General features: G+C 45.8%; 1 protein-coding gene across 4 annotated transcripts in view; it reads right to left on the bottom strand.

Moving 5' to 3' along the window:
• The window catches only part of LOC138815576 (hepatoma-derived growth factor-related protein 2-like), an 82,049-nt gene that overhangs the window by 45,456 nt on the left and 15,220 nt on the right, over positions 1-21,373 (bottom strand). The window contains exon 1 of one of the 4 annotated variants that reach the window (XR_011368385.1): positions 3,114-3,135. The exons of the other annotated variants lie outside the window; for them this stretch is intronic. The gene's annotated coding sequence lies outside the window, so the exon portion shown is untranslated. Of the gene's footprint in view, positions 1-3,113; positions 3,136-21,373 lie in introns of those variants that run through there. 4 annotated transcript variants of the gene reach the window in all.

Below are 21,373 nucleotides of genomic sequence, written 5' to 3' on the forward strand. Positions count from 1 at the left end.
AAGATGGTTAAATCATTAGGAGTGACATTGTCCAAAAAGAGATGTACTGTACTCATTATCTGACTTATGTAATTGTGACCGGTCACCCTTGTAACAACAATTTTTTTAAGTTATCATTAAAAACTAGAACCAAACTGGGCCTAGGTGGCTCACACCTGTAATCCTAGCTATTCAGGAGGTTGAGATCTGAGGATCAGGGTTCAAAGCCCGCCTGGGCAGGAAAGCCCATGAGATTTTTATCGCCAGTTTAACCACTAGAAAAACAGGAAGTGGCACTGTGGCTCAAGTGGTAGAGCGCTCACCTGGAGCTGAGGGACAGTGCCCATGCCCAGAGTTCAAGTCCCATGACCAACAAAAAAAAGAGAAAGAAACTTTTGCAAAGGTGTAGAAATATTTTCCTGCCAAAGGTCATATGGCCTTTTATAACATCATTATGGGCCATACAAAGTTATCAGTACAATCAGAGCAGATACATTCCTGTCTGTCTGTCCCTTCATTTACCAACTGACTTCCTAGGCCTTCAATGGGCCTCAGGCCAGACTTTCCCCATCTCTGTTTAAAGAGTAGTTTGAGTTGTGCAAGATGAAAAGCTCTGGAGATGTGTTTGTTTCACAACCATAAAAATACACTACTGAATATAACAATGAAAATAATACTACAGAAACACACTGGTGGCTAATGGTAATTAATTACTGTACAATGAAATCTTGTTAACAGGAAAAAAGTCATTTTCATGATTTTTCTTTTTTCTTTTGGCTTTTGCTCTACCACTTTAAGCAACAGCTCCACTTTCTGGTTTTTGAGTGGTTCACTAGCGATAAGAATCTCATAGGGGGCTGTGAATGTGGCTTAGTGGTAGAGTGCTCGCCTAGCATGCACGAAGTCCTGTGTTTGATTCCTCAGTACCACATACACAGAAAGAGCCAGCAGCAGAGGTGTGGCTCAAGTGGTATAGCACCAGTCTTGAACAAAAGAAGCTCAGGGACAGTACCCAGGCCCTCAGGGACAGCACCCAGGCCCTGAGTTCAAGCTCCAGGACTGGCAAAAAAAAAAAATTATAGGGATTTTTCTGCCCGGGCTGGCTTTGAACTGTGATCCGCAAATCTCAGCCTCCTGAGTAGTTAGTGTTACAGGTGTGAGCCACCAGCACCCGACTAATGGGTTAACTTTTAATTGTAGCAATGATATAAATGTTTTAAAATTGTTACCATAATTAAAAAATACTTTTCACAGCAAGATGCTGTGTGTTACTCACACGAAGTATGTGGTCTCCAAGGGGTGGTATGGACAAAGAAGGGAGGTAAATACCACCCGTGATACACAAAACAAATGCTGCACAAAGTAATATTATATTTATCTCATCTTCCTCTATGGAAAGAGAGCAAAGACTGAGGAGATACCAGTATCCTGTTTTTTGATATAAGGAATTTGAATTCTCTTCATACATAACCCACTGCTTTAAGTACGGATAAAACTGTCTCCAAAGAGAGTCCAGCGATCCAGGTTATTCAAAGCTTTACTACTTAAGGTTTCAACCCAGAGCTTAAGTCTTAGACTAAGGCACAAGGGACCCTCCTCCTAAAGACATCCACCCCAAGCTTTTTTTATTTCCTCTTCTCACTTTCTCTCCTTGGGCCTTTTGTATTCTTTCACTGTGCGCATTGAACTGTGAGCACAGAAATCTGAACTTTGCCAAGATGCTCAGGGACAGCAGAGGACGGGGAAAGAAAACAGCAGAAAGGGGTAAAAGGAGACTCCATTCCTACCACAGCTCTGTGGCTTCAGAGGAGCTGCGGAGAGTAACAGGATTTGCCTCTCTTGCAGCTGGTGCCACAGCTCATTAGGGAAAAGCCTGCTTAACGTGTGCACATGTACACACACACACACACACACACACACACACACACACACACACACACACACACACGACTGAGCAAGGGGCACCCAGACTACCTCTGGGGGAAGGGGAAGAAGACAGCGGTTAGAAAACATGCCCGCTAAGGATGAACAACCGCTCACTTTAAAAAATCCTGCCCACGACTGGACCCAAAAAAAAAAAAAAAAAAAAAAAAAAAAAAAAAAAAATCCTGCCCGCCTTACAGCCAGATTCCAGACCAAGAACAGTCTAATGACATACGAACATGAAATTTCCTTAATATAGCCAGTCACTCGACTGTAGCTTTTCTTAAATAACACTCCAGACACTTTCCTTTTGTAATGCGTACCTATTCCCTGTGTAAGTTTTCTTTAACCTTTTACCAATTTGTTTCTTTTCTTCAACTTCCAAGAATCAATATACAGATTTATATTGCTGCCATTTAGTCACAATAATTCCTTTGAGTTTATTTAGAGGAGGGAGGGAGGGGGGAAGGAGAGGCTAAGGAATAAAGTCATGTTGGTTGTATTTGCTTTTGGAGTTGCAAATCTTCCTGATTTGCCCAGGACCGACTACAATGTACATCTAGATGAAAGCCCCGTGTGGGACCAGAACCCCTCATGCACAAAGGCAGGGCAGCGGGCCCCTGAGGGACTCTGGCAGCTGCTGGCCACAGAGACTGCCTAGAGTGCCGGCTCAGGACATGGGAGTAAAGGCACACTAGCCTCCAGAAGGCACCCAGACTGGCAGCTGATGCTTTCTAACTTGGTACACGTTAATTTAACCCCAAAGGATTGTGGCATGCCAATTTAGCAGGAATGTATAAATCAGCCAGAGCAACTGCACTGCCGAGGGGCCTGAAAGCAGCTACGTGGGCAAACCTTTATCTGCGCAGCCCCCAAAGGCTAGCAGGTCTGTTCTGCTCCTTTGTATGCAGTGACCAGACTCAGCTATGTCACCGGCTACAATGCTGTGGAAACCAAACAGCTCCTTCCCTCAGTGTTGACTATAACTCAAAATCATCAACTGGAAAAATGTTAATTACACAATAAATGTGTGAAACTAGAATGACTTTTCTGCAAATGTTTAAATTAGGAATAGTGGCTCCAAAGGCTGTTTAAAAAAAGTATTCAAAATTGCCTAATCTTACACACACACACACACACACACACACACACAAAATACCATGACACAAACAATGCCCAATGACTGAAAAAGCAGGGAGTGTGGTGCCTACCAGGCTGGGGTGGGAGGCACTAAGCTGGACAAGCATGGCTACACAGACGGAAAGGCAGATCCTAGCCAGGACACACATGCTCTGTGCGGGTCCAGTCAGATGTCTGCCTTCACCAGCCTTCACCAGCCGGCAAAGGTCTCCCATCGGGGCTGATGACTTTCCTGGGTTCCACACCTAAGACAGGAGGTAAAAATGGCACAGCTTCCTGGAGTCATTTGCCTTTTTGTTTTATTGTTGGTGCTTGTTGCTCAGAAACACATTTTCATTTTTTTCCTGCAGTTCTGGGAGGTAGCACCCATAGTAGGTAGATGCTCTAAGATTATTTATCTGTTTAGCCAGTCCTGGGGCTTGAACTCAGGGCCTGGGTGCTGTCCCTGAGCTTCTTTTGCTCAAGGCTAGCGCTCTACCACTTGAACCACAGCGCCACTTCTGGCTTTTTCTGTGTATGTGGTACTGAGGAGTTGAACTCAGGGCTTCAAGCATGCTAGGCAAGCTCTCTACCACTGAGCCACATTCCCAGAGTCATCCTCTCAAATTTTTAACTTTTAAAACAAAGATTGGGGCTGGGTGTCAGGGGCTCAAGCTACTCAGGAGGCTGAGATCTGAGGGTCATGGTTCAAAGCCAGCCTGGGCAGAAAACTTCCTATGACTTATCTCCCACTAACCACTCAAACACTGGAAGTGGAGCTGTGGCTCAAAGCAGTAGAGTGCTACCTTTGGGGGGGGGTAGGGTGAGGAACCATCTCAGAGACAGCACCCAAGCCCTGAGTTCAAGCCCCACAAATGACCAAACAAACAAAGCAAAATAAAAAAAGGCTGACCAAACCCAAAACATTTATCTATGTTTGGTCTGCATCTGCATCTACGTTTGGTATGCACAGGACATTGTGAGGGACGGCAGGAAGGTGAAGAGAGAGCCCCAGTCCAGTTGTGAGAAGTGATAGGTTGGTTACTACTGGAGGGATGACAGTGGAACAGGCAATGAGAGATGAAAGGGAAGCATTTCAGAAGCACAGTCAATAGCTTGGCACCTACTTGTAGGTAAAGAAAAAAAAAAAAGACAAGAAAATTTAGGTTGAGTTTTAATTCCGTCTAAAAACAGCTAGATAAGTGTAAACAAGGAAAAGGCTAGATTGGGGTGGCAGTGATAACAAAGAATTACACTGGAGATAAAAGTCCTCTCAGTGTATACAGTGAGATGTAATCGTGTAGTGTTGTACAGACAGCTGTTCACACCCAACTGAACCTCAGCTGTTCATGTCCCAGACTCTTGTGTAAGAATGAAAACATACGCAATCAGACGTGCTTCCCACAACTGTGGAAAGGCACCTACAGTGCCTGGCACGCACGTGCACACACACATACGCATGCACACACACACACACACACTGTGTGTATGTGAAGGATAAAAAGAGAACCTATTCTTACACAATGCTGATCAAGAATGAAAGGTTGGGATAGGATTCGGCTCAGTGGAAGAACACTTGCCTGGCAAATGTAAGGCCCTGAGTTCAGTCCTCAGCTCTGGGGAGGGAGGGAGGAAGGGAGGGAGGGAGGGAGGGAGAGAGGGAGGGAGGGAGAGAGGGGAAGAAAGAAAGAAAGAAAGAAAGAAAGAAAGAAAGAAAGAAAGAAAGAAAGAAAGAAAGAAAGAAAGAAAGAAAGGAAGAAAGAAAGGAGGGAGGGAGGGCAAGGAAGGAAGGAAGGGAGGGAAGGAGGGAGGGAGGAAAGGAAGGAAGGAGGAAGAAAGGGAAGGAAGAAAGGGAAGGAAGGAAGGAAGGGAGGGAGGGAGGGAGCGAGGGAGGGAAAAGAAAAGAAAGGCAAGGTAAGGCTGGCAATTCAACGGAAGGACACTGCAATGTTGGTTCTGTCAGAATGCCACTGTGGTGGTGAACAAGGAGCCGCCAGTGGACACAGGCTGACAACAGAAAGGCACTTAGTGACACACAAGTCACCTCCAAGAATGAAATATTAAAAGTGTTTTTGTTTGCATTTGTTATGTGCAGGTCCTGGGGCTTAAATTCAAAAGTCTGGGCACTGTCCCCAACTTTTTTGCTTAAGGCTAGCACTCTACCACTTGAACCACGGCACCACTTCCAGTCGTTTTTGATGGTTAATAAATCTCATGAACTTTTCTTTCCAAACTGGTGTCACACTGCGATCCTCAGATCTCAGTCTCCTGAGTAGCTAAGGATTATAGGCAAGAGCCACCAGCACCCAGACAAACCATGTTTTAAACTAATAAAATCCTATGCTTAGCTAGGTGCCACTGGCTCACACACCTGTCATCCTACCTATCCAGGAGGCTGAGATCCTCAGACCTCAGTCTGAAGTCGGCCAGAGGCAAGAAAGTCAATGAGACTCTCGTCTCCAATAAACTACTCAGCAAAAGCCCGAAGCATCGCTGTGGCTCAAGTGGTAGAGCACCAGCCTTGAGCACAAAGAGGCTCAGGGACCACGCCCAGGTCCTGAGTTCAAGCCCTAAGACCAGCCCAAAAATACATAAATAAATACTTTTTTAAAAAATCCTGTGCTTAAATTCTGGTACTGACCAAGTCCCTTCACAGAACAATTGGTCACAGATGTTCACCAAGCAAACAAACTGGACATTAGTAGCAACCATTCTGAAAAGATGTGTGTGACTGGAGATTCTCAGGAATGCCTGAACTCCAACCAAGAGAAGAGATATGGAACAGTAATGTGAACTAGGAATCACCAGGATCTGATTCTAACTAAGAAAATGGTGCTATAGCCGGACTCCGGTGGCTCATGCCTATAATCCTAGCTTCTGAGGAAGCTGAGATCTGAGGATCACGGTTCAAAGCCAGCCCAAGCAGAAAAGTCCATGAGACTCTTTTTTTTTTTTTTGGGGGGGGGGGTCCGGTCGAGGGGCCTGAACTCTGGACCTGGGCGATGTCCCTCAGCTCTTCAGCTGAAGGCTAGCGCTCTACCACTTGAGCCACAGCGCCACTTCTGGCTTTTGGCTTTTTGCTTATGTGGTGCTGAGGAATGGAACCCAGGGCCTCAGACATGCAAGGCAAGCACTCTACCACTGAGCCACCTTCCCAGCCCCATGAGACTCTTATCTCCAATTAATCTCCAGAAAACCGGAAGTGGTGCTGTGTCTCAAGCATTAGAGCGCTCTCCTTGAGCTGAAGAACGCAGGGACAGCGCCCAAGCCCAGAGTTCAAGCCCACGACCGACAAAAGAAAAAAGAAAACGGTGCTATAGTTTGAATCTGCAGTGTGTTCAAGGCCTAGCCCCCCCTTCCCCCCCCGCACTGCAGTAGTGGAAGACAGTGGAGGCTTTAAGGAGGAAGGCTAGTGAGAAGGAAGGTAGATGGGCAGGACTCCAGTACTTTCTTCTCTCTCTCTCACCCTCTGCTGGGTAGGTAGATAGTCCTGCCATGATGGACTGTTACACTACAGGCCCAAAGCAACAAGGCCACATGACTATAAACTGAACTCAAAAGCAAAAACAAATATTTCCTCTTTTTTAAGTTTATCTCAGGTCTGAGACAGAATGCTAACTAATAACACAGATAGTATTGAAAATGTTAATATTAATGTCAGGTGTTGGTGGCTCAAACTTGGAATCCTAGCTACTCAGTACGCTGAGATCTGAGGGTGGCAGTTCAAAGCCAAGCCAGAACAAGCAGGAAAGTCCACGAGACTCATATCTCAAACTCAAAGAAAAACAAACGAGCTGTGGCTTTCATGGTAGAGCACTAACCTCAAGTGGAAAAGCTTAGGGACAGTATATTCAAACCCCACAACCAGCACCCAAAGGAAAAAAAACATGAAACCAGGCAATGATGGCTCACACCTGTAATCCTAGCTTCTCAGGAGGCTAAGATCTGAGGATCTCAGCTTGAAGCTAGCCTGTGCAGAAAAGTCTGTGAGATTCTCATTTCCAATTGGCCAGCAAAAAGCCTAAGGCAGAGGAATAGCTCAAGTAGTACAGTGCCATTCTTGAGCAAAAGCAGGCAAGCAAGCATGCAAGGCCCTGAGTTCAAGCCCCAGTACTGGCACACAAAAAAGAAAAAAAGAATTATTAGAATCCAGATATGATGCATGCTATCTACACTGCCAAAAAGATCCCGAGATAAAAACAAAACAACTTGGCAGTGTTTATCCAACCTTATCCTGGGGGAGAGATGCTTTGTTGGGGGGGCGAACTATTTCATCAGCCCTGGGAGAAATTATTCCCTCAAAACCAGTATCTTTTTAACACAATTCATCTGACAAAGGCCTAATATTGAAAATATACAAGGAATAAACCCCATCCAAAGCTAATAAACCAATCACTAATGGTCTAAGAAGCTAAGGAGAGACCTTCTCTGAAGAGGTAAGAATGGTAAACAAACACAGGAGGAAATGCTCATCAGCCCTGGCCATAAAGGAAATGCAAATCAAAACAACTCTGAGATTCCATCTCACCCATGGTGGACTGGTCAGCATTGTGATTTCGAACAACAAATGCTGGGGGAATGTGGGGAAAAGGGAACCCTACTGCACTGTCGGTGGGAACAGAAAGTAGTGTAACTATTCTGGACTGCAGTCTGGAGGTCAGACCCTCCCTACCACTCAGCCATAACCACTGGCCACCTACCCGACCCTCACCAGCAAGGATACCATACAGATACCTGCACATTCAGGTTCACTCCTGCATGACTCACAATATCCAAGCTACAGAAACCACCCAGATGCCCTACAAATAGCTGAATGGATCAAAATAAGAGGTACCTATACACAATGGAAATTTACACAGGCATAAGAATATCGCAGGAAATGCATGGCTCTAGAACAAATCATGTTAACTGAGGTAAGCCAAGTTCAGAGAAACAAATGGTGCATGTCTTCTACCACATGATGAAGCTAGACCTAAAATACATGGGGGGACATGATAAACTATACAGGACTCTAGTAGATGAAGACACAGGCACATCAATATGTATCTGATCACATAACACTTATCAAAATGAACTCCAGGAAATGGAAACAAAAGATTTGTTTTTCTTTTTGTTTTCTTTTTGTCTTGTTACTTCATCTGCCTTTGGGAGAGTAAAGCAGGGCACAGAAATAGAGGGACAGAGGGTGAATAAATGCAACAGTGATACTCAGTAGACACTGTTGAAAATGAACTATATAACCTGTGGGTAGTTATGGGAAGGCAAAACTGAGAAAGTGCAGGAAAGGGTGACACTGTCCAAAAAGAAATGTACTCTTTACCTGGCTTATGTGACTATAACCCCTCTGCATATTACCTCTTTTTTCTTTTTTTTTAAAATCAGTTGTAGGGTTTGAACTCTGGACCTGGGAGCTGTCCCTCAGCTCTTCAGCTCAAGGCAAGCACTCTACCACTTGAGCCACAGCTCCACTTCGGGTTTTCTGAGTGGTTTATTCTAGATAAGAGTCCCACAGACTTTCCTGCCCAGGCTGGCTTTGAACTTGATCCTCAAGATCTCAGCCTCCTGCTGGGTGCTGGTGGCTCACCCCTGTAATCCTAGCTACTGGGAGGCTGAGATCTAAGGATCATAGTTCAAAGCCAGCCCAGTCAAAGAAATCCGTGACTCTTATCTCCAATAAACCAATCAGAAAACCAGAAGTGGCTCTGTGGCTCCAGTGGTAGAGTGCTCACCTTGAGTTGAAGAGGTGAGGAACCACGCCCAGGCCCAGAGTTCAAGCCCCACAACCGACAGACAAAACAAAAACAAACAAAAAAATTAAAAACAAAACACTAGTATCTTCTGATGCTTGATTCTGGTCAGTAAGCTGGTCTTACGTTAGAAATATAGCTTGTGCTGAATTGGCAGGTGTGAACATGAAAGCCACCAAAGGCACCCTATGTATTTTAAATAAATAGTCTGTCCCACAAAAAAGGAAAAAGTAGCATTTTTGTTTGAGTGGTGCTGTTGGTGGTTCTGGAGTGTTGAATTCAGGGTATTACACTCGAGCTCTACCACTTGACCTACAGCCCTTTTTGCTTTGGTCAATTTTGGGTCTGGTAGAGGCTCAGGCCTGGCTGGACTGTGAGGACATCACAGTAGAATCTTCTCACCTCTGCCTTCCTGTAGCAGAGATTACAGGTGCTCATGTCGGTGATGACAGCTCACTACCATATCTGGCACAAGAACTTTAACTTATAGAGCTCAGGGACTAATTTAGTCATCTGAAGGCAATCGTGATAGAGCAAGACACATTTAGCAGACATTCATTATATAATTATATACTTATATAATCAGAGTGACCACTTTCAAAACAACTGGTGAACAGAATGATTTTGCTGGGGAAAGAAAGACTAGAGAAGGCAAAGTACACAGGACATAGACAGAAGGTTTGTTCACTGTTGTTTTTCAGTTGGTCATGGGCCTTGGCACTCACTGTCCCTGAGCTCCTCAGCTCAAGTCGAGCACTCTACCGCTTGAGCCACAGCACCACATTAAACAGGTTTTACACAACCAAGGGCAGGTGCTAGTCAGCCAACATTTGCTGAGCACTCAGTGGTGATGCAAACTTTCTTACTGACTAAAGCTGAGTGCTCCCATGGACAAAGGCCTTAACCAGACAAGACGTTTCCCCGCTTGGTGGTACTGGGGGTCAAACTCGTGCTAGTGAGGAAAGTTCTCTTCTACTTGAGTCATGCCCCAAACCCCTTTTCTGCCTTGGTTTACTTTCAAGATAGGGTTTAGACCAGCGTGAGCCACAATCCTCTTACTTGGGCTTCATATTGCCAGCATCTGCCACCAGGCCGAAGAAATGGTTGATATGGAGTCTTACTAGCTTTTTAATGCAAGATCCCCTCATCTCCCTATGGTTACAGACTTGCGTCAGTACTTACCTGTGAATTTCACGGGGGGGGGGGGGGGGGGGGGGGGAATCATGATGTGCTGAAATTAGAATAGAAATCAGAAAGAAAAAAAAAAGAAAAGAAAAAGGGCTGGGAATGTGGCTCAGTGGTAGAGTGCTTGCCTATTATCCAGGAAGCCCTGGGTTTGATTTCTTAGCACCACAAACACAGGAAAAATGGGAAGTGGTGCTGTGGCTCAAGTGGTAGAGTGCTAGCCTTGAGGAAAAGAAGCTCAGGGACAGTGCCCAGGGCCTGAGTTCAAGAAAGGAAGGAAGGAAGGAAGGGAGGAAAGGAGGGAAGGAGGGAAGGAAGGAGAGAGGAAGGGAGAGAGAGAGGGAGGGAGGGAGGGAGGGAGGGAAGGAGGGAGGGAGGGAGGGAGGGAGGGAGGGAGGGAGGGAGGGAGGGAGGGGAAAAGGAAAAGGCAAGGCTTTGCCAGTACCACAGCAGCCTTTGTTCTGGACTTATCAATGAACTGCCTTCCTGGGCCTTCAGCCATTACACTGAGCCAATCACCCCCTTTCTTCTGTCTCTCCTCTGCCTTCTTGTAACTGGGATTACCCCCTCCCCATCTCCTGCCTTTCTTTCTCCCAAATACAAAATGCCAACTAAATCGTTAGGTTAAGTGTATGGCATGCTTCCTTTCTGCATTTCACCACCATGGCTTCTGAAACACTTATTCTCTGCTTTCTTGTTTTCTTTTAAGCTCCTCAGAAGACCTACTCCACTACCTATTTTCAGTAAAAATGGTTAAAAACAACAAGAGGGCTGTTTCTTCTACAAACAGCCTTTTATTTCCAGTTCCTCCACTGCTGAAACAAAAGGAAGTCCTTTATTTAATTTATTTTTGCACATTGTGGGGCCTGAACTCTGGGTCTGGGCGCTGTCCCTCACCTCTTCCGCTCAAGCTAGTGCTCTAACACCTGAGCCACAGCGCCACTTCCAGCTTTTTTCTTTTTGCTTATGTGTTAGTGAGGAATCGAACCCAGGGCTTCAGGCATGCAAGGCAAGCGCTCTACCACTGAGCCACCTTCCCAGCCCCTCTTGTTCCAATTTTTAATTGGTCTTCTCATAAGTTTATTTCCCACCATCACTGATATCAGACATGCTCATCTGAAATGAGCAAAAGTACTACTTCATTACAGAAGGCAAGAGGAGGAAGAAGATAGCACAGGGCAAACAGCTGATCTACAGAGACAGTAAACACAGGGTAAACAAACAACAGGTATCACATCACAAGCATTCCTCTCCCTCTCACCCAAGGGCACCTTACCCCCATGTGGTAGAGGCTCAGGTCAGAAGCACTGTTATCGCCCTTACCCTATCTCCCCAACTCACTCCGTGTATTTCAGTGTGTCTCACTCCCTCCCTTCCCTCACCCTGTCTCCCCATGAATGAACACCACCATTTCTCCCTGCTATAGTTAAATGTGTTGGGAGCCTAGTCCCTAAATCCCTGTTTCAATGGTGTTTGAAGGCACTGAGAGGTAGGTGAGGTTGGGAGTTTGCACACAGAGACCTGGGCACACAGGTGTGCCAGCTTGGAGTCTGGGAGCTCCCCACCTCCACAGCCTGACGCCAAAGGCCGCCAAACGCTGTAAACTTGTGAGGTATCTTATTTACTAAAGCTTTAGAAAATAAACGTACTTACTACTTCATCCCCCACCTGTAAAACTGGGTGGGGAATGACCGGCTGGCCAGAGGGCAGATCAGGATTGAGAAACCAACTAGTCTGTGATGGGACAGACAGACACACGTGCTTCTGATGTGATTTTCTTCTGCTGTTCTGGGAAGTCTGCCAATATCTTGATCATTTTGTATGTTATAAATATCCAATGGCCCTTGCTTTATGATTGCCACCACTTGCAATAAGATTCCAGCTTGTCGTAGCTTACAAGGTCCTCATGATCTAGTATCCACAAATTTCTGGTTCCAATTCCTGCTATTTCCCTTGACTTACACCTGGACTCCCTTCTCAGTCCATTAAGTTGCTACACCTAAAATTATCCTGGCCTTCAAAACCTGTGCCCCTCACCCTAACCCCCTCCAGCATTTTGGAGATATTTGCATTATCACTCTCTTCCCTCAAAATTCTTCAGCCAACAGATATGGAATGCCATGTCGTTCAGATGCGTGAAGGCAAAGCTCACTGGGTTCACTGCTGTGCATAATACACTCAATGCAAATGTAAATGTACCCCAAAAAGACATTTGAATCTGAGAGCTACAGTCAGCCACGCAAGTATTAGAACTATTAAAGTTTACATTTTTCTTCCTTTTCTCATTTTTGCTACATAAACTCTCTCTTTATTTCTTCACAAGGAAAGCTACACACAGGACATGTACCAGATTAAAAGGGAAGCCCTAATGCCAGGCGCTGGTGTCTCATGCCTGTAATCCTAGCTACTCAGGAGGCTGAGATCTGAGGATCTCGGTTCAAAGCCAGCCCGGGCAGGAAAGACCGTGAGACTCCTATCTCCAAAAAACCACCAGAAAACCGGAAGTGGCACTGTAGCTCAAGTGGTAGAGCGCTCGCCTTGAGCTGAAGAGCTGAGGGACAGCATTCAGGCCCAGAGTTCAAGCCCGAGGACTGACAAAAAAAAAAAAAGGGAAGCCCTAGAGTGTCAGGAGACAAGCATCAGACAACAACGTACTATGCACTGGAGAGCGTAAGGACAGACCTAGACTCAAGACAAATTTCAGTTCCATCATTTATATCATGTATGTCCTAAAGACAGTCATCATTTATCTGAGGCAGTTTCCGTCTTTTCCTAAGAGTTCTGTGTCAGCCAAGCACCAGCTCACTCCTGTAATCTCAGCTATTCAGGAGGCTAAGAGCTGAGGATCATGATTCAAAGCCACCCCAGGGAAGCAAAGCCTCTGAGACTCCTATCTCCAGTTAACCATCAAAAAAGCAAATGGTAAAGTGCTAAAAAAAAAAAAAAAAAAAAAAAAAAAGGTTCAGGGTCAGTACCTAGTCCCTGAGTTCAAGCCAAGACTGGCACAAAAGGAAGGAAGGAAGGAAGGAAGGAAGGAAGGAAGGAAGGAAGGAAGGAAGGAAGGAAGGAAGGAAGGAAGGAAGGAAGGAAGGAAGGGAGGAAGGAAGGGAGGAAGGAAAGAAGGGAGGGAGGGAGGTAAGGAGGGAGGGAGGGAGGGAGGGAGGGACTGGGTGGGAAGGAGGGAGAAAGGAAGGAAAAGAAGAGAAAAGGAAAGAAAAGAGAAAAGGAAAGAAAAGAGAAAAGAAAAGGGGCTGGGAAGGTGGCTCCATGGTAGAGCGCTTGCCTTGCATGCATGAGGCCCTGGGTTCGATTCCTCAGCACCACATAAACAGAAAAAACCAGAAGTGGCACTGTGGCTCAAGTGGTAGAGTGTTAGTTGTGAGCTGAAAAGCTGAGGGGCAGCGCCCAGGCCCAGAGTTCAGGCCCTGCAATGGACCAAAAATAAAAAAAGGGCAGGGGAAGATTTGCCAGACACTGGTGGCTCACGCTTGTCATCCTAGCTACTCAGGAGGCTGAGATCTGAGGATCGCAGTTCAAAGCCAGTCCAGGCAAGAAAGGTTTTTCTACCCATGAGACTCTAACCAACAACGAACCACCAGAAAACCAGAAGTGGTGCAATGGCTCAAATGGTAGAGCACTTGCCTTGAGCTGAAGAGCTCAGAGACAGTGCCCAGGCCCAGAATTCAAGACCCACAAACCAACAAAAAAAAAAAAAAAAAGGGGGGGGAGACTTTAAATTTTCAGGTAACTGGGCTGGGAAGGTGGCTTAGTGGTAGAGCACCGTGAGGCCCTGGGTTCAATTCCTCAGCACCACAGAAGGAGAAAATGCTGGAAGTGGGGCTGAGGTTCATGTGGTAGAGCGCTTGCCTTGAGCTGAAGAGCTGAGGGACAGTGCCCAGGCCCAGAGTTCAGGTCCCAGGAGCAACCAAAAAAAAAATTTTTTTTTCAGGTAATTGGCAAAAAAGAGTAAGTAACTGGGGGATTGGGTATGTAGCTCGGGACGAGCACTTGCCTGGCAAGTTCAGTCCTCAGCCTTTATTTTTTGTGGAGGGCGGAGGAGGGAGAGGGAACAGTAAGTAATTAGCTGTACTATAAAGGTGAGCATATGAGAACTTTTTTTGTGCCAACCATGAGGCTTGATTTAAAATATTTTAAAAGTCTCTTAGTGTTCAATTATTTCTATTGATCATGAACACTGTAACAACATCAAAAGAAAAGATACCTTGGTAAGTTAAAATGCACCCATAAGATGTCATATAAAAGCAAGCACTCAGGCTGGGAAGGTGGCTCAGTGGTAGAGCACTTGCCTTGCATGCATGAGGCCCTGGGTTCAATTCCTCAGCACCACATAAGCAGAAAAAAAAAGTCGAAAGTGGCGCGGTGTCTCAAGTGGTATTGCTACCCTTGAGCTGAGGGACAATGCCCAGGCCCAGAGTTCAGGCCCGCAACTGGACCCAAAAAAATTTTTTTTAAAAAAGCAAGCACTCCTGCTACAAACCTGTAATAACCTACCCCTGGAGAACAGAACGGAATACAAAGAAAGAATAAACCTCCATTTCCAGATCACAATGACTAAATACAAGAAAGAACCTTGTGGGGAAAAATAAGCCACACTACCTCGAGTGTGTGTGTTCTAGTACAGAGTAATTACAGACCCAGTAAGCTGCAGTTTTAAAATGAAGGTTGAAACTGCAGTGGTAGATGAAAGGGGGCCTCTCCAACATTTGCTCTGGGTCCAACGACAGCAGTTGGCTGGAGTCTAAGTTATCCTGCAGGGCTGCAACAAAGGGACAGCCCCTCCAGACCCTGGGTGAGACAATGTGATAAAGGACTGCTCTGTCAAGGGACCCTGAGATGGAGATGTCTAGGAGCAGAAGGGGAATGTATCTAATTTAGGAGGCCTGGATGGAAGGGGAAATAGAGGAAGGCAGAGTGACTGACAGACAGGTGCACCATCTCCTTGTCACACAAACACCTGACCAGAAAACTTTAGGAGTAAACCCTGCAAAACCCCACATCACACAAACTGGAGCTTAATACTACCATGTCACAGGAGACCTAGTTTGGTCCCTCCCAAGTCACTTGGACTTTAAGGAAAACGTTTCCACCTTCCCAGACCTCTATTCTCTATCTCCAAGTCCAAACTTAAGAAACTACTGCTTGTCCGGCTAGGAAAGTGGCTCAGTGGTAGAGTGCGTTCCTTGTATGCATGAGGTCCTGGGTTCGATTCCTCAGCACCACATAAGCAGAAAAAGCCAAAAGTGGCGCTGTGGCTTTGAGCTGAAGAGCTGAGGGACAGTGCCCAGGCCCAGAGTTCAAGGCCCATGACTGACTGAAATAATAACAATAACAACAATAATAATAAATAATAATGCTCATTTGAGTTCTGGGGATGGAATTAAATACAAAGTCCCTTCCTTCCTTCAATGCCCCCAGCCCACTAAAGACTGCTGAGTCAGAACTGAGTCAAAGTACGGGAGCTCAAAGTTCATGCTCAAATTAAGGAAATATCCATTGCCATCGAGAGAGAGAAAGAGAGGGAGACAGACAGACAGACAGACAGACAGAGAGACAGAGAGACAGACAAATGTTAAATCACATGGGAGGCCCATCATTTCAATTCCTCTTCCCAGCTGTCATTGTTTACACAACTCTTCCTAACAGAGGACTAACCCTGGCTGGCTCCACAGGACCTCTCTGCTGGGGAGCTTTACTGATGATGACACTCAGTCAACACAGACTATGAACTCATCAGTCAGCACATAAGGCATTTCCAATTGAAAAAAAAAATGTTATCAGAATTGACTGTGGTATAAATGCCAGCCTTGAAAACAGCTATCCAAAGAATAGTGAATCATTCATTATGCAGTCAGCATGTGATAAAAGAATAGTAAAGCAAGTTTACTAAAGCTGCATGTTCAGGAACAAGCAAGCAGCATGAAAGAGACCTTCATTAAGTCGGGCACGAGTGGCTCACGCCCACAATCTAGCTACTCAGGAGGCTGAGATCTTGAGGATTGTGGCTCAAAGCCAGCCCTGGCAAAAAAGCTCTGTGAAAGTCATTTCCACTAAACTACCAAAGAAGTGAGAAGTGGGGCTGTGGCTTAAGAGATAGAGCACTAGCCTTGAGCAAGAGCAGCTCAGGGACAGCGCTCAGGGCCTGTGTTCAATAAAGTATTATGTATTAAAGTTACTGTTATACAATAATAATATGTTGTATTATTGTGCAGAAAACTTTAAAAGCCAAATTGACTTTTACCTGCAATTAAGTAAAATACGACAGAGTGAAAAAGCTAGAATTTACTTCGGGTGTACGGTTCCCTTTGAAGATTACTGTTAAAACTTATGCTCCCAGGCTGGGAAGGTGGCTCAGTGGTGGAGTCCTTGCCTCACACGCATGAGGCCCTGGGTTCAAATCCTCAGCACCACAGAAAAGAAAAAGGCCGGAAGTGGCACTGTGGCTCAAGAGATAGAGCGCTAGCTTTGAGCTGAAGAGCTCAGGGACAGCACCCAGGCCCAGAGTTCAAAGCCCCATAACCGACAAAAAAATAAAAAAAAATAACTAACTAAATAAACTTATGCTCCGGCCTAATCTAAGTTATTACTGTAGGTTCTGAACATCAGATTTAATAACTACACACCAGCAAGGTATTTATACTCTAATGGCATGTGACAACCAGGAGAAAAAAGAAATCACTATTTTGCTGGATTGAGATGGATTAAGTTGTTAGTTTCTTGAGGGTGAAAAAGAGCTAATGAATCTATTATAGGGAGAACACATCTGTGGCCTTTCTAGAATTTTAATGGATTAAAAGAAAAATGACCTCTCAGGCCAGCTCAGGCAGGAAAGTTAGATACTTGTCTCCAATTAAGCACCAAACCCCCCCCCCCCCCAGAAGTAGAGCTATGGCTCAAGTGGTAGAGGGCTAGCCTTGAGTGAAAAAGCTCAGGGACAGCACCTAGGCCCTGAGTTCAAGCCCCAGGACTGGCACCAAAGAAAACAGTGAGTTCCGGTTCATGAGCTGGCATTTCTAATCACAGAATCTCAGAACTTCAAGAGATTTTATTGTTCAACTAATCAAAGTCATCCGAAGCATAAGAGACTGCAAGAGACTAGCAAGCAGAAACGTAAGATCTGGTCTACAGTTTTGTCTTTTAAATTTTCAATTGGTTGTCTGATTTTGAAGGGAAAAAAAAAAACTTGGGGAAAGTTTATATAAAAAAAATGAGTCCTTCCCATCCCTTGAAGAATCAGTAAGCTCTAATTCTGATTCATGGTTGTTCATGATAAGATCCCACGGAGGCTAATGAGTGACTGGGTCTTTTAAAATGAAAATGTACACTCCATTTCACCAACTAATAATACATCGGGCCTACTCCCAAACTAGATCACCTATCCAGCTCTGTGGGTGAGTTTTCACATCCACAACTTCAATAATGGGAAGTCATCCTGAACTGTGCTCAGTATGTTCTTTTCAAGTTAAACAGGTATTCATACCCCTTTCTTCCCATATGGGCCCTCTCCTCCTCAAGCCCTCTCCCAAAACAGATACTTTCTTTCACCTGTAACATTAAGGAATAACACAACAGTCTTAAGATTGGACACTCAGCTGAGCGCCAGTGGCTCACACCTGAAATACTAACAACTAAGGAGGCCAAGATCTGAGGATCCTGGTTCAAAGCCAGCCCAGACAAAAAAGTCCATCAGACTCTTATCCTCAATTAACAAGTAAGAAGATGGAAGTGGAGGTGTGGCTCAAATTGTAGAGTGCCAGCCTTGCCAAGCAAGAGTGTGAGGCCCTGACTTGAAGCTCTAATACCAACACACGGTATCATGTAGGCGTGGGGATTTTTAATCCCGGGTATTAAAATCTGAAGCAGCAGCCTTGCCCAGAGAGCAGGCCAAGTAACAGGGAAGGCTAATCAATCAGAGCTTGAAGACAGGAGCTGGGGAGTGAGGGAAGAGGGAGCCGGCCAGAGACAACCAAATGTGATCAACTACCAGGGCTGAGAGTAAAATGACTGCTGGAGGATTGTGAAGAACAAGGGGCTAGGATACACATGCCAGATGAGGAAGGGAGGGAAGACATGCAGAAGGAGCAGGGAGCTCAGGTGCAGACAGGCAGGGTCACTTCTGGAGAAACCCACCTGCATGGTTTCTTGGGAATGCTCTGCTACAGAACGTGAGCTGGGCGCTGGGGGCCTGGCAGTGGTCTGAGGATCACAGATCAAAGTCTGGCGGGGGCGGGGGGGGGGGGGGGGGGGGCGGGGCGGGGGGGGGGAGGGCCTCCAGAGCTCCTGGAGCTGGAGCCTGTCTGCATGTGTGGGGGGTGTGAGCGTGAGCATGGTAGGCAGGACAGATGTCTCCTTCATCCAGGAGGGTTTGTCTAGAAAGGAGGCAAGAGCTTTATAAAGCCCGGGATGTGAGTGAGACGCAGAGTGGCAAAGCACCTAAAATCAGAGCCTTACCTCCAATTAACCAGAAAAAAGCTAGTATGGAACTGTGGCTCAGTGGCAGAGTGCTCGCCTAGCATGTACGAAGCCCTGGGTTCAATTTCTCAGTACCACATACACAGAAAAAGCCAAAGGGGTGCTGTGGCTCAAGTGGTGTAGAGTGCTAAAAGAAGCTCGGGGGGGGGGGGGGGGGGGGGGAGCTGGGAAGGTGGCTCAGTGGAAGAGTAGCTTGCTTTGCATGCATGAGGCCCTGGGTTCGATTCCTCAGCACCGCATAAGCAAAAAGAAAAAAGCCAGAAGTGGTGCTGTGGCTCAAGTGGTAGAGCACTAGCCTTGAGCTGAAGAGCTGAGGGTCAGCACCCAGGCCCAGAGTTCAGGCCCCATGACTGGACCCCAAAAAACAAACAAACAAACAAAGAAGCTCTGGGACAGTGCCCAGGCCCTGAGTTCAAACCTCAGGACTGGCAAAATTCAGTTATGTTGTACCTTTAGCCAGGCATTATGACATTCGTCGGTAGTCCCAGCTATTCAAGAGCCAAACCAGAAGGGTCACTCCAACCTAGACATTCAAGTTGCCAGTCTAGCAGCATAGAAAGACTCCACATTCTGTAGGCACCAGTACAAGTGAGTACTAAATGAGTTAACTGACCATCATACTAGAATTCCTTATGTCCCAAATAAGAGACAATGTAGCCGGGCGCCAGTAGCTCACACCTGTAATCCTAGCTACTCAGGAGGCTGAGATCTGAGGATCACAGTTCAAAGCCAGCCTGGGCAGGAAAGTCTGTGAGGCTCTCATCTCCAATAAACCACTAGAAAACCGGAAGTGGCACTGTGGCTCAAGCTGTAGAGCGCTCGCCTTGAGCTGAGGAGCGCAGGGACAGTGCCCAAGCCCAGAGTTCAAGCCCCACAACCAACCAAAAAACCCAAAAAAAACTGTCAATAGGCACATTTCAGAAACTAAACATCAGGGGCTGGGAATGTAGCTTGGTAGGAGAATGTATACTTAATATGCAGAAGGCCTTGGGTTCCATTCCCAGCACTACAAAGAAGGGGGAGGGAGAGAAGGAGGGGATGTTACAAACTTAATCACATTGTTAAGATCCAATGGTGAGGCCCAGTACTTGTATTTTGCAGAAGCCAATGTTTACGCCTCCGCATTTAGTACTAGCCAACACTGGTGGTTCACATTTATAATCCAGTCTACTTGGAGGCTGAGATCTGAGGACGGAGCCAGTACCCAGCAGGCAGGCAAATACTGGTGACCGTTGCTAAATTAACCCGAAAAAGAGTGGGTATGTTTTGAGTGGCTGAGCACCAAACCAAAGCAATGAATCCATTGACAACCCAAAACTCCTAGCTACTTAGAGATAAGAGAATCTAGGTTCAAAGCTAGATCTAAGACTGGATCTCCAAATAGGGAGCAAAAGCTGGCTGTAGCTGGCGGTGGTAGAGTACCAGCCCAGTGGAGCAAGACCACCACCAGGCCAGTCTGGACCACAGCACTGCCATGCGACACACACCTGCATGTGCATGGGCCCTGCCTTCTCTACAGACTCAACCTAACCATAAACCTCTACTGATGTCTTGCTTTTGTTTTCTCAACATTGTTTTGTTCCTGCATCAGCCTTCACAACCTGCCACAACCTTGACAAGTTTCTAATGAACTTCTTTTTCAAGAGAAGGCTGTTTTAAATTTTGACATGTACTTAGCAGCGGTCTAGAATTTACAAGATAAATGGAGAGCCTAATGTCAGCCTTCAGATTTCCCTATCTTGTCTTACAGCTAACATTTCAAGTATGTGTTCGACGGTAATAATGACTTGCAGGGAAACCTACGCTCACATCTGACGTACATTGCATCACATCCTTGCACTCAGCGGAGCTCCAGATGGACCCTTACACTAGATTGGACAGCAGGGACTGATGGACTTGTTCCAAAGCATTAAGCCACCATCTGCAGCCTTTTGTTAATTCCCTCCATCTCATCTGTTCCATTCTGAAATCTTTTTATATACCCATTGCACCAGTAACCAAGATTTGTCCTGCACCTAGCTCCTTCCCATAAGGCAGAAATAAATATAATATTATTCTCAACTAAACAATGTTTTCACATTGTTCTTTAAATCCTAAAACATTACTCTGTATTTAACAGCAAAAGTACCATGCAAGGCACTTTAGAGTACAATACTCGGTCACTAATGACACAGGAACTTGTCATGAAACGGAGAGAAAATTATCATTTTAGGTCATCTTTGTTCTGCTGCTAGGCTTGGCTCTCTCCTGGTTCTATTCTCAATTCAAGCCACGATATGTTGTGTGAGCTGTACATTAAACCCAAATTATTTCTAACATCTTTTCCGTCTCTTACTGTCTGCCGGACTCCAGAACGTGTTGAAGTTGCCTGTACACAATAAAGAGCATTTAACGTCAAGTGAGAGTCCAGCAATGATGTCACTGTATGAGCAACCCCAGAGCTGGAGGCAGAGATGGGATGTAGGGCTACTCAATCCATCAGGACAACCTCAAGTTTTCACAGACTGCGTAGGCTACACCGTGAGATACTGTTTCAGATAAAATCAATCAATATATACAACCTGCAGTTCCTGGTGGTTTTTGTTGTTTTTCTGTGTATGCATGTGCACGCCAGCACATACAGGCACACATGTGCATTATCAGTACTGGAGCTTGAACTCAGGTCAGGGCCTTACACTCAGTTCTTTTGCTCACAACTGGCGTTCTACCACTTGAGACAAACCTCCACTTTAGGCTTTTTGCCTATTATTTGGAAATAGAACTCTCACAGATTTGTCTGCCTGGGCTGACTTGGAACCATAATCCTCAGATCTCAGCCTGCTGAGTAGCTAGGATTATAGGCAGGCATGAGTCACCAGGGCCCAGCTATTGCTTCTTGCTTTGAGACAAGGTCTCATTGCATGGACTAGAATTCACTATGTAGTAGCCTA

The sequence above is a fragment of the Dipodomys merriami genome, unplaced genomic scaffold (genome assembly GCF_024711535.1).
Source record: "Dipodomys merriami isolate MVZ:Mamm:240054 unplaced genomic scaffold, mDipMer1.0.p SCAF_650, whole genome shotgun sequence".
NCBI lineage: Eukaryota > Metazoa > Chordata > Mammalia > Rodentia > Heteromyidae > Dipodomys > Dipodomys merriami.